Here is a 13,413-nt window from a genome sequence, read left to right as displayed (position 1 = left end):
TTACAGCAGCAAACAGGGGGCAGACAGGGGCCTTACAAATGGTTGTAGTTTTTGTTAGTGTTTTGTCCAGAACATTAATTGTATTTTGGTTTGTTTAATTAAAGTATACATATTTTTACAGAACCTTGATTGGACATTCTTTTTTAGGGAGTATTTGGACTATTGCTGTTTGGGATGCTACGGTTTTCACAGTCACCCCCCTTTTAAGAGTACAGCCTACCTTCTGCCCATGTTATACATAAGGCAAAGGAGATATATCGCTTGACTGTGAATGCATTACCTTTGTGATAGGGATCAATATTGCTTTGTAGTATTGGGAGGACTGAGTAGATGGTTTAGCCGCTACTCATCCCTCTACTGCTGAATTGCAGTAGTCATTTTGTCACACTGGTGGCATTTAGAGACAGAGTGTGCTGTAATTGTTGTAACACGAACAGGCTTTTTGTAATTGCTACTATGGAACTCAACATAAGTGTCGTGCAAGGCCGAAAGCAATCGCCCCTCATGAGCTGTCTCAGGATAAGGAACTCCCTTGTGGCAGTAAGATGAAAAAAGTTCAACTGCTGAAAACCCACCAGCTTTTGAGGAAACTAAGGCAGTTGACGGAACTCCAGGGGACCAGTAGGGATCTGGAGTGCCCAGCTCACGCTCCCATTCTACTGGGGTGCCTAGAGATGGAGGAGATTAGTGAAAGTGATAGGTGTTCCCACCATTCTTCCCAGATTATAGGTAGTGTGCTTTCATGGGGGTCCCAAGTATCTCACCCACCTAAGGCCTCACTCGGGTACCAAATGCTTCAGTAAAGTCTAAAGCTTCAGTAAGGTCCAAGAGTAGTCTTATTGTGGATGAACAAGTGGCTAAAAAGGTCTTCCTAGAGAAAAGGAAGATGGCCCTAGCAGAGCAGAAGTAGAGGGATGAGAGTCAGAGGCAGAGAGATGCATCAGTGTTAACAGAGCAGAGCAGAAACAAAGAGATTATGAACTTCTGCACAAGCTGGAACTTGAGTATAAGAAGAAATCCTGAAAGCAGATGTCTTCGGGGGGGGGGGGTGAGCAGGCGGGAGTGATTCCAGTGGTGGCTCCCAAGGAAAGCATTGATGTCATATCCCCAGTGAATTAGTCCAACCATACATGGTGGGGAAAGAAAACTTCAATTTGAGTTACTGGAACTTGATTTACACCTCCAGGAGTTGGAGGAGGAAATGTGGTGGAGCAGCCCTTATGAGCTGCCTACAGATTGCTGTAACTGAGGTCATAATTCATTTAGATCATGAATAGTGGCCCACGTATGAGAAAACGAAAGCCACAACCCCATAGTAAGTTCTGAAAACCCCAAAAGCAATACCTCAGGAGCTTTAGCAAGCTCACAAATAAGTGTAAACACATTTCTGAGGTGTTTGCACATCAGAACTTAAAATATCTGAGTGGATTGGTCGCTGGTCAAATATTGACACCTTTAAAACATGTACAATTTGGTCATATGTGAGACTATCCTTTAAAATTGTGAGATGGAGGTACACCAACATTTAGTGGACACGAGTATCACAGACCCTAGGGTGCTTGCAAAGGCTGCAGACAAGATATGTGAGCACTCAAGGCAAGAAGAAGGCTCTGACAAATACATCAAACTAAAGGAATAGGCATCTGAAAAAGTAAACCAAAGAAGGGTAAGGGCACAGGTCCTCCCCCTCTTGCTAAGAAAGGTCCCCAAAAGCACAATGGGAAATATGCACCTCGTGGCTTATCGGATCCCTCAGAAAAGAAGGGTGATGGTCCTCTTACATGGGGGCAACCGCACCTTCAGCACCCAGAGACTGCTTCTTGTGTAGCGACACACAGGAACGTAGATCCAGCTTGCAAGAGTAGACCCAAACAGACTATGGTCTGTGCTCATGGAAGAAGTAGCCATAGGCAGTGTAAGAACTTTAAACAATGAATTCCCACTAGGCCAGTGGCTGGTTCAATGTTCCTGTGTAATGCGGAGTGTAAAAGGTACGGGGGATCGTACAGGGGCCCCCATTCACATGAATACTCAAATCTTAGAAGAATGTTTTCATCAAAGGGAAACAAATCCCCAGTACTATCTGATACTCCAGTGAGGCTCACTTCTGTCTGGCAATGGTGGGTGGAAGAGGACCAGATCCTTCCTGGTCAGACAAGTTAGTGGGTTTGACAACCACTGGCAGTCATGCAGTTTAGCTGGACAGGGGAAACCTCTCAGTGCTGTGTCACTGAAAGGACACAATTCCAGTGAACTGTCTGTAACAGAAAGAAGCTCACGATGAAGAATTAATTGGCACAGTCAGTAGAGTTAGGGTCAAGGAAGCAGCAAGGGAAGTAACACTTGAGTTCATGGGTACTATCCAGGTCAGATCCTGTGTCAACAAATGTATCTATTCCTGCTGTAGGGGGCCTATTGGCTACCGAAGTGCCCACTGCTGTCACACTGGATTCATTGGTCTCAAGGTTATCTACACGTGTAAATCAGAACCTGGGCCATAGAACACATTAATTTCAGACCGAATGGGCCTGCCAGAATAAACTGAGTTGTTATCAACTGGAGACCCAAGTCCGGCTGACTTCTGCGGGGTGCAGAGTGACTGTCCCACTCTTGCTGGTCTGCGTGAGAAGACAAATAATTAACCTCAGGTAGAATTCCCTGGGATGTTCAGGTTGTACCTGTAGAATGGCCTCCTATACAGTGAGCCCACAAATTCTGATTCAGGAGCCAACCAGAGGTTGTTTGTTCTTCGATGCAACAGGAGGCATCTAGTGCACTTGGCTCAGGCTGGTGGTAGGATAACCTCTTAGAATAAGCCATACCTGGTTTTGGTATGGTGACTGACAGAGCAAACAATTATAAAATCTACATTAAATTAGTACCATACCCATGTCAACCACTCTTTAAGCTAGCCTGCCTTCCTCTTCTTCAGAAGGTGAGATAAAAAGGCAGAATGTTATTTCTCTTTAAGTCTCTGAGAGGATGGGCAATGCCTCCCGTCAAGCCTACTTGGTCTGGCCAGGTGATCTCCTTGGACTCATACATCCATGAGGCACATACATAGAAGAAACTGCCTCACTCTAGGGTTTTTCATGATATAGTGTCTTTGAAGCAGCAGGCTTTGCAAGCGGGTAGGGGAGTATACCAAACAGGACATATGTGGGGAGAATTGAAGGAAAACAAAGACTGGCTGTATTCAAAACAAGATGCAAAGAACAGTTGCACTACGTTTTCAAGTGTGACAAATATGATTCAACATTTTGTAGAAACATTGCTCTGACAAAACAAACACGTGAATATGTGCCACCTATTATAATGGCCAGCACCTGATACAAGACATGGAGACTGTCTCAATGTAATGTTAATGGCTCCAAAAGTGTGGATCGATTTATTTATTCACATGTATCCAGTTACTTACTTCCTTAAGGGACAGCACTGAAAACAGGAGACTTGTGCCTTCCACAATGGAAATACACATCAAGGAAATACCAAGACTCAAATGTGTCGGAAATGTAATTCAGCTAACAGGAGAGCACAGCCTGTGTTACTGAAATATACTTTAAAATGACAAAAAAATTAAGTTGTAGGTTGTTGTCAAATCTTATGTGAATGGCAAGCGGATGCCATTTCCTGACTGCACATCAAGTGAAGAAAATTAATCATCATTCATGCAGAGTCCTTCTAAGGTAATGTTTTAAATTTCTAACAACTGCCAGATTATTGAACAAAGCTTACAGTAACATGGTGGACTTCAATAATATCGTACATAGTAAATATGTTAAAAACAGTGATTCTTTTGTGGTGTGTTGTATAACATTGGTGTTAGATGCAGCCTGATATTGTGCTGACTTCAAGTTAACCCAGGTTCCAACTTAGACAGGCCCCCACCATTGGGAAACTCTTTGGAAGGGGAGAACATTAGAGCATGCTTTAAAATACCAATACAAAAAAATGTGTAGGCTTCTGAGAGATTACTGTCTGGAATGACCTGATGGTTGAAGCCTGTGCCCTGCTATGCTAACCTCAAAAGCAGATTCTTACATTAGCTGGCAACCTTTTACCCAGCTCGTTAATCAAAATCAGACACTTGCAAGCAGTACAAAGAGACCTGGCATAAATGCTCTGATCAATCATGTATTAATGGCTTTGGAGAGAGCTGATTTGCCCAGCTGATTTCGCCGAAAAGGAATGTGTGCACCAATTCTAAAATGGCCACCGCGTTTGTTCTATGATTGCCGTGATTGTTGCCCGGTAATGAGACGCCAGAACCCCCGGATTGGTCCCAGCACAGTTTATCTATGTCGTAGCAGTGCTGGAAGGCATGAGCCGGCCAGTAACATTCAAGGCCAGTTATATAATGCTGTGCGCCTGTCTTGGCCTGTCGTGGCCACCCGGGGCCAAGGGGCCCGCCAAGCTGGTCTGTGCATTATCTACAAAGCATCCCAGGGTAAGAAGCCCCCTCCAATTCATCTAAACCTACTGCATACTTTCGCCATCCCTGACTTCACCAATGCATCTTATTCAGTGACCTTTGACTTTTCATTCATTATCAAACCCTACCCTTATGCCATACATTGAATACTGCCAAATTGTGTACCATTTGCCATCACTGTTTGTACCCCATGCCTCCCTGCCCTCCCCTTATTCTTAATGGGCAGCCTCAGGACCCACCCATCACTTAGCATGCGCTCCCGAGCTCTCACTCAGTAACCATGCATACTTAACCTTGCGCTATGCATTGTTGATCCTGAATGCCTATTGCATTATAGCACCACAGTCCATTTTGAATGCCCCTAGCATGACGTATACTGTATCAAACATTTCTGGCTACTCGATACTTTTTTGTACCTGACATTACTGCGGTTATTGCCTACCATCTTCGCTTTAGTATTGTGCCCACTCTCTCTACCGATTCTTGCTGCTAGTGTAAATGTCAATTATCACTGAGTGCTCTGTGTCTAACTCCATTGTTTATTCACTACATTTATTGTATCCGACTTTACTGTGAATATTATTTTACCGTCATAGCTCTATACCCATCATCTCTACTGAACCCTTCTGCTTTTGCAAATGTATGCACTCTGACCCGCACCATCATGCCAACCAGGGTCATATCCACTCCTCCCAACACCCGCCTTACCACTCCAACTCGGCTCACCCTCCTTATCTTGGTGACTGCTCTTCTCCATACCATCTCCATCATGTTTTAGCTACCTCTTCTATTAGTTCCCCCTGCATACTGTTACAACAACATAATTTCTCCTCGGAGCACGCCCCCTTTTTCACCACTTTCACACTCATGGCTGCTCATGGGCCCCTCCACACCTCTACAGAGCCTGCCTCCTCTCTGTCTCACCCGCCCAACCTAGCCATCAGATTCTCAAGACTTAGGACCTGCACCTTACCTCTGCAATTGACTTGCATTCCTACCTCTATTAACTCCAGGAATCTAAGACTGTGCACCCGCTCACACCTCAGACACCCTTCCCACCACACCAAACTCCCTGACCTTAAATCACTGCCTTCTTCTACATGAGGTATTACTGATCCCAAATATACACATACCACCTGTACGCACTTCACCACCTCTACTAGAGCCCGACCTCTTAGTGAAGAAAAATCCACCACACCTCAAATGTGCTCTACTCAACGTTCGCTCCCTGCCTGCACATGCCTTAGAAATATATGATCTCTTATCCAGCAACAACCTTGACCTGCTTGCCATCACCGAAACATGGCTACATGACGCTTCTGGCCTGCCATTGCCTTAGCTCTTCCACCTGGTTATTCCATCCTCAGAAAAGACAAGCCTTCCTGAATAGGAGGTGGAGTAGCTCTTATCCTAAAGGATACCATATCCCTTAGGCTAAATAGCCGCCCATGGGAGGGCAATTCGGATATACTATCTGCCCAAATCTCCCTGTCCCCCAACAGCACCATTAACATTCACATCCTATACCGGCTGCCAGGCCTTCCCTCAGACTTCCAGGGACACCTCATCCATCTACTTAGCGAAAATATTAAAAGCTCCACTAAGACATTACTTCTTGTTGACGTAAATCTAGGTTTCAACAACCCAAAAGACAAAGCTGCCGTTACTCTTGCTAAAGAACTCAAGGACCTGGGCTTCACACAAAAAGTCCTCAGCCCTACCCATTCAAAAGGATGCAGCTTGGACTGGGTCGCTGACCACAACTGTTCTTCCACCATCACAAACAATATTGCTTACCCCTGGACTGACCACAACTGTATCCAATTCACAATATCCATAGCCTCCATTACCAAAACTCTCTCACATGCCCCACCGGCGCAAGTGAGAAGTTCAAAAAAACTCAACAAGGACAACCTCTGCCCTTACCTGGATGTCCCTGAACTATTTCCCTCCTTCTCCAATGACCCTAACATCCTAGCAGACATATACAAGGACACCCTCACTAAAGCCATCAACGCCATAGCCCCACTTAAATGTAAAAAAGAAAGAAAGTCAATGCATATCAACTCTTGGTTCACGGAAGAACTACAGGCCCTACGCACCAGCAAATGGAAAGCCTTCATAAACTGGCACGCCAACCCCAGTGACATTACCAAGGAGAGCTTTAACCATCCCACCAACACAAAGACGCCATTAGCAAAGCTAAATCAAATTCCTTCAACGCCTGTATCACTAATGCTAACTACCAAACCAAGGAAATCTTAACCATCTTTAATGAACTCATCTCTCCTCCCACTAGCCCAGATGAGATCATCAAAGATGAGGTCTGGTGTGCAAGTATACAATCTGTCATGCTTAACAAAACTGACCTCCTAAAAAAAACAAAAAAACATTCAGGATCACTACAAAGCCGTACCCCACCAACATCTGCCCTCACTAACAGTCCCCACTCCCTCAAGCCGGCTCAACCCATTCTCCTTCAGAGACATCAAAGAACCAGAAGTCATCAACCTTCTCAAATACCTTAAAACATCTATTTATAAAGGCGACATCTGCCCACCTAAGATCATCAAGGACTGAGCCGATTCCCTTGCCCCCCTTTTGACACCCTTCATTAATGCATCCTTTGAAACAGGTATAATTCCTGCAAGCCTCAAAGAAGCATGGGTACGCCCCCTCCTAAAAAAAAAACTCTCTAGACCCCTCTCAGCCCAATAAATACCGACCCATAACCACCGTCCCTTTCCTCCTCAAAATTTTGGACGAAGCAGCCCACAGCCAGATCCGACTCTTTCTCGAAACCAATTCCATTTTAGGGAAAAGACAATCAGGCTTCTGCAAAGGGCATGGCACAGAAACTGCCTTGGTAGATCTAAAAAACAAAATCACTCAATTCATGGACAAAGGCAAGCCAGCACTCCTCTTATTACTAGACCTCTCGGCTGCCTTCGATCTTGTAGATCACAAGACTCTCACCTCACACCTCACCCACTCAGCCAAATTTTCCAAAGAAGCAGCCTCATGGATCACCTCCTTCCTTGAAGGAAGATCAATGAAAGTATTCTCCAATATAGCCAATGCAGCCCCCACCATCATCCACTGTGGAGTCCCCCAGGTACCATGAACATCCCCCACACTGTCTGGCCTCAACGGGGACAAGACCGAGATTATTATCCTCAGTCAAAAAGCCATGCTAGCCAAATTAGATAATCTATACTCCAACTTCAGCATAGACAGCACCATCATACCCGTCTCCACGTCTGTAAAGACACTAGGGGTTTACTTAGACTCTACACTATCTATGACTAGACAGGTCAGCGCCATTGCCTCGGCCTCAGCCCATACCACTAAGCTCATTAATGCAATAAAACCTTACCTCTCCGAGCCTAACTGTCTTTCAATAGCCAGAACAACTACAGGGGCCAAACTTTACTATTGCTACACCCTCTTAGCTGGTACCTCAGCGAAAAACTTAAACAGACTGCAAATCACCCAAAACAATGCCCTAAGAGCAGCATTGAGCATTCCTAAAAGGCACCATATCTCCCATGAAAGACATGCAGCAAACTGGCTTCCTGTAAAAGACTGAATGACCTTCAAAATCCTTACCCTTACAAAAAAATCCCTCTACCTCACAGCCCCCTCATACCTATCAGAGACCATCACAAGAACCACTTCCATACGCCCCATAAGAACTCGATACTCTAATCTACTGCACACTCCCCACACCAATAGGGCCAAAGCAGGTGGGTTAGGCTTCCCCTACATATCTGCCAAACTTTGGAACATGCTCCACAAAGCACTCAGAGCAGAAACCTCCCGCCTGGCATTCCATAAAAATCTAAAAACTTCCCTCCTCAACTAACACCCCCCACCCAACTCTTTCCCTGCTGGATCATCACTGTACTGTATGTATCTGTCACTGTACAAACAATTGAATGTAAGATGTATGACCTGTAACTAAGTTTCCTTCTGTAACAAGCGCCACAATGCCCCCGGGCTGTTGCGCGCTATACAAAAATGAATAAATAATAAATAAATAAGAGGCCACTGAACAGCTAGCAAAATAGTAATTGTGCTGAGAACACGGTCTTGTTTACAGTTTAAATGCACCTATTAGCTGTAATAATTTTACACCATTATACATTTTGGCTCATAACATTGAGACCATAACAATTCGATCATGGGACTTCCGGAATTTTGAAGCTCAGGGTATCCTCTTTAATCTGATGCCAAATATAGTTTCTCTATTATATTTAATAATTAATGAAATCATTAATATTCAAAACATTATGAATAAATGTACTATACAGTCATTTGACATGCGCAAACATGCATCTCTGATGGCAGATTGCAGTAATCCAGTTTTCATTCATTGTGCATGTTGCTACTATCTGAATTATAAAAGAAAACAATCTTGCATGTAAATTATGAGTAGTAGTTTGGGCTTCCACCTTTCTCCGATCACAAATATGGAAATATGAACATCAAATGAAAATTGGGGTCTGTATTCAATGGGAGTGTCTAACTAATGGGCAAGCCAATATAAGGGCTTAACCAATTTGTGGATGCATCATAACAATGACAGAGTGTGAGACCATGTTTGAATATAAATGGTAGCATGCAGGAATAGGAGGGGATGATAGATGTGTGAATCAGAGAGATACCAATTTAAGGGCTGCATAAAGGAAGATTGCCTTTCCCGGGGATGAGTCATGTCCACAAGACAACCTGCAGAGTAGGCTTGCTGATTGATATCTTCCTGGGAACACTTGAGTGTTTCTACTGGTTTCATGACTTTTAGGACTGATGTTAAATGAGTATGAAAGCTCCCTGAATATTCCTGAACATTCCTACAACCATTGCCCTACAAACCTGGGGTCCTACATATTTGGGAGGTACTTTCCATTCATTGCAAACATAAACATCCTACACCTTTGTGTGAAATTCAACATTGCTTTACATTATATTTAAAGCATAGTGAGATTTAACTGCATGTAGAGTAATGGGTTGGCAAATTATTATTATTAGAAAGAGAAAATGATATTGTAGTTTGCTAGTGTGAGCTATTTTACTTTTTGAAAAACATTCCTTAAGCACTATCACAGATGTTGTCAACATTCAACCATGGTGTGAGTGCCCCCTTACCTAATGAAGATACGTTTTATAATTTGTATTCTGTGAAAACCATAGCTACTAATACTAAATTCTAAAATCAGAACAAGTTTATTTGTATTATGTTCTGAACATGATATAAAGGTATGTGTTGATGTTTTGATGTCAACTAAAATTATAATATTTTTGTTATTTTGGACTACATTATTTATATAGCAATTATTATGGAAAATAATGCTTGTGTGCGAGAAATAGTGAGGCCAATTTTATTTTTGTATACAAGTTGTCTGTGATTGTATAATATTCTGGTGAATTTCCCTTCATAAAGCTGCGGACCACTTTTGCCTTAATTTCACCTTGAAATATTTTATTTAAATAATTTGAGTTTTGATCAAATCTGCCTGTTTCTTACCCAGAATTGTGGGGTGGGACTGTCAAATTATGGGGCATTCGATTGGTGTTGCCTGCCTAATGAAAGTAGCCATAGATTAAACAAAATGTATCCAACACAAATTGGGGTTTGTGTTTGGACGTTAGTTGATAGCATCACTGATGTCATCACACTGATGCATTGAATAACACAGAATGTGTCCAAAATGACAGATGTGTGTGAAGTTGCGTTAGTGCTTGGAATTAGATGGTTCCTGATGTATAGTTTCATTAGAGTATACATGTAGTGATTGTGCATTGGCATTTATGGAAAGGACGGTCGAAAAATAGTAGATTTTGAAATAGCGAAAATGAATTCAGGTGCATGGTTTATTTTGAATAGAGGTAAGGGATTGATATATCATATAATCATAATTGTAATCATATATACAATTTAGCCATGTTGTTACATGATGTCAGAGCAGATTTGGATGTGGCTCTTGACCATGCAATAACCAGATATTTCCTGTATTGAAAATGGCTCATTTTAGGTATTGAGAAATGGAAAAATAAAGTTAAAGAAATGATTTAAAATGTTGCTACAGATATTTGAGCACCAAAAGGCCGCCTAGATGAAGCCTGCAAAAACTCTATTTAACCTCAACAGCTAGGGAGGAGACGCATATGATTGTGCATGTTTCTATCCATCTATTCTTTCACCTAAGAAAGTCTACGGCAATTTACATGAGTTTAACTGATTTACAAAAAATGCTCTAAAAGGCTCAGCAGAATTAATAAGCATGGAACTGTCATGGTTTATTACACAGCAGACTCCAGCCAGGGAACTCCTTCAAATGAATGTTGTGCACAATAAAATGCTTTTTATTTTTAGTATACTATGGATTCTTTTGAGTAGGCCTCCAACCCGTCTCGCACCCGACCTCCACCAGCACCACGTGTCACAATGGACTAGGAACCAGGCCGGTGTGTATTACTAAGATATTTTATTAATTTATTATTCAATTTAAATGAGGGTAATCAAAATAAAACAGACACCAAAATTGTGGCAACACAAATGCAATATCCTATCTAGAGCGACCAGGTTGAAATAGACTGTTACACCTGCTTTTGTTTTAATGACAAAACAGGAAAATAACAATTCCGCACAAAGCAATAACACTTACAGTTAAGCACTCCCCCCTGCAACACTCACACCAAAACATCAATTGGAATTGATTGCTTTGAATGGAAGTCAAATGCAATGAGTAGGAATATAGGGAGAAAATCGGTTTTGGGGTGAAGCCTACCACCACAATATTTTCGAAGCCAGCAAAGAAAGGGAACATCCTTATTTGGAGCAAAATGGAAGAATCGGGTTTTGAATAATTCTCACAACTGCTAGGGGACAGAATAAGAGACAATTCATACTGCTTACACTTAGGAGACTGGCAGAGATTTAGAGAATGCTAATCAGCACACGAGGGAACATAGAAATGAAGTAGAACAATCGTTTTTTGGGAGAAAGCTAATACAAAGGGAAAACACAGTGGCAAATGGAAATGTGTTCACATTGAGGCTTATAATGACAGGTAGGCTCTGGGAAAGGGGTTTAGCTCACAAACTAAAATCGATTTTGGTTCAGGCTGACAGATGCAAAGAGGAATGATAATGGCTGATGAAAATTCGCTTAGCATGGCATAATGTAAACACAGGGACAAATTAATTGTTCAGCTCCCAAGGGGATTGATTCTTTTGTGCAACACTTTATTGACTATAACAATTAACAAAAACACTGGGAAAAAGATTGGTATTTTTTAACTCCACCAATCCCGATCCTGTGAAATTCAATGGGGGAATTGATTGATTTACTTACAAAAATACTAAGGATTTACACAAACAAATAATGGGTTTTTCAAAGGGTATATGCTAATATACCCAGGCAAACAAGTGATTCTTCTATGGGGAGATGACTGAACGACACTGGCAATTGGGTTTTCAATGGGGAAATATTTGGATGCACTGCTACAAAATGAAGGGTTTATGCAATTTAGGGCTTGTGTTATTGCTACTTACATAGCAAGCCTTTGTTTAAGTTTCAGGAAAGACAGCTGCATCTCAGGTCACTCTGGAAAGAAAGGGCAGGGGGTCTGCTCACTCTACTCTCAAAGATGGTAAGATTCAGCAGCCTTCTCTCTATCCACCTGTTCCTGTCCCCCCAGTGTTTGTGTGTCTATCCTCAGTCCTAGTACAGTTCCCCTTATATAGCAGAACTTATATCACTATTTTTACAATCTAAGGGAAGCACCCTGGAATAATACCTGCTGATAGGATTGGACTTTTACCCTCTCTCTCTCTGCCCCCAGTCAGGATTGGTTTTTATGGGTTTTGGAGAAACATCTGTCTTTTCCCATTTATCACCATCCCTTGTTCGCCTTTCATCTTTTTGGCAAAAATGAGTTATGTATCATAACTTCATACTTGTACTAGCAACTGCCATACAAAACATATATTCTGTATTAGCTGATTATGGGTAATTAGATAAGCCAACCACTAAATCCGTAAGATGTAGCATGGCCACGTGTCACATGTTTGTCATTTTCATAAAAAGTTATGAATATGTAAGTTATCAAGCATCTTCATAATTTCATTTTCCACCTTTTCACCAACTCTCAGATTTGTCACATGTTCAGATCAGCCAGAAACCTAGTATAACCAGCCAATACAGTTCCCAGAGCCATGGGTAGATGCATTTTATACAACCAAAACAGCCTTGAAATTACATGAAAAATGGTATAAAAACAAAAGTAATCCACAATCTGATTGCTGCACAAAATGCCTAAAAATGAATAGGCTTTTATATCAATTGTGAGTGTTTCTGTCAGAAAATGGGATGGCTGCTTTATCCCTCACAGCCATCTGTTCCCCTGGGTCAGCCTGTGACCAGAGATTGTTAAGAGTCTTCTTTGAAGTTAGTGTGGGCTCTTTAAGTGGGTACAACAAGGATTCACACCTTTTACTCATGCTTCAACCAAGGATTGCCTTCTTTTGAAGTCCATGCTTTCCTGCCAGTAAGTTTGTAGAATAGGGAATTTTGACACCTTCAGCAGCATCACATTTTATTGAGGGGTTATTAGATGGGAGGTGTGACATTCAGCTGGAGTGGGGCTTTTCATCGTGAAGTTTTTGCACACAGCTGGAACAGGTTTTTCCTGAAGTAAGTGTCTCTTTGATTGTCACTGGAGTTTTGTGGGTGAACATAAATACATTGCTTTGGTCAACCCACACATCCTGTTCTGCTTTCCTGACATTTTTCTGTGAGCCATGATATCTTTTTACATTGTGGCATTTTAAAGCATTTTTTTTTTTTTGCAAACACATGTGCAGGCCATTTTTGCTTCCAATGATTAAAAATCCTGTTTTCCATGTCACAGGATTCCTTGAGTCATCCTTCTTTTGTGTATTAAACTGCTGCTTGTCCATTAATAATGACATAATAA

This window comes from Ambystoma mexicanum, chromosome 5q, assembly GCF_040938575.1.
Source record: "Ambystoma mexicanum isolate Mex_15411 chromosome 5q, UKY_AmexF1_1, whole genome shotgun sequence".
NCBI classification, from domain to species: Eukaryota; Metazoa; Chordata; class Amphibia; order Caudata; family Ambystomatidae; genus Ambystoma; species Ambystoma mexicanum.
This window is presented reverse-complemented; position numbering follows the sequence as displayed.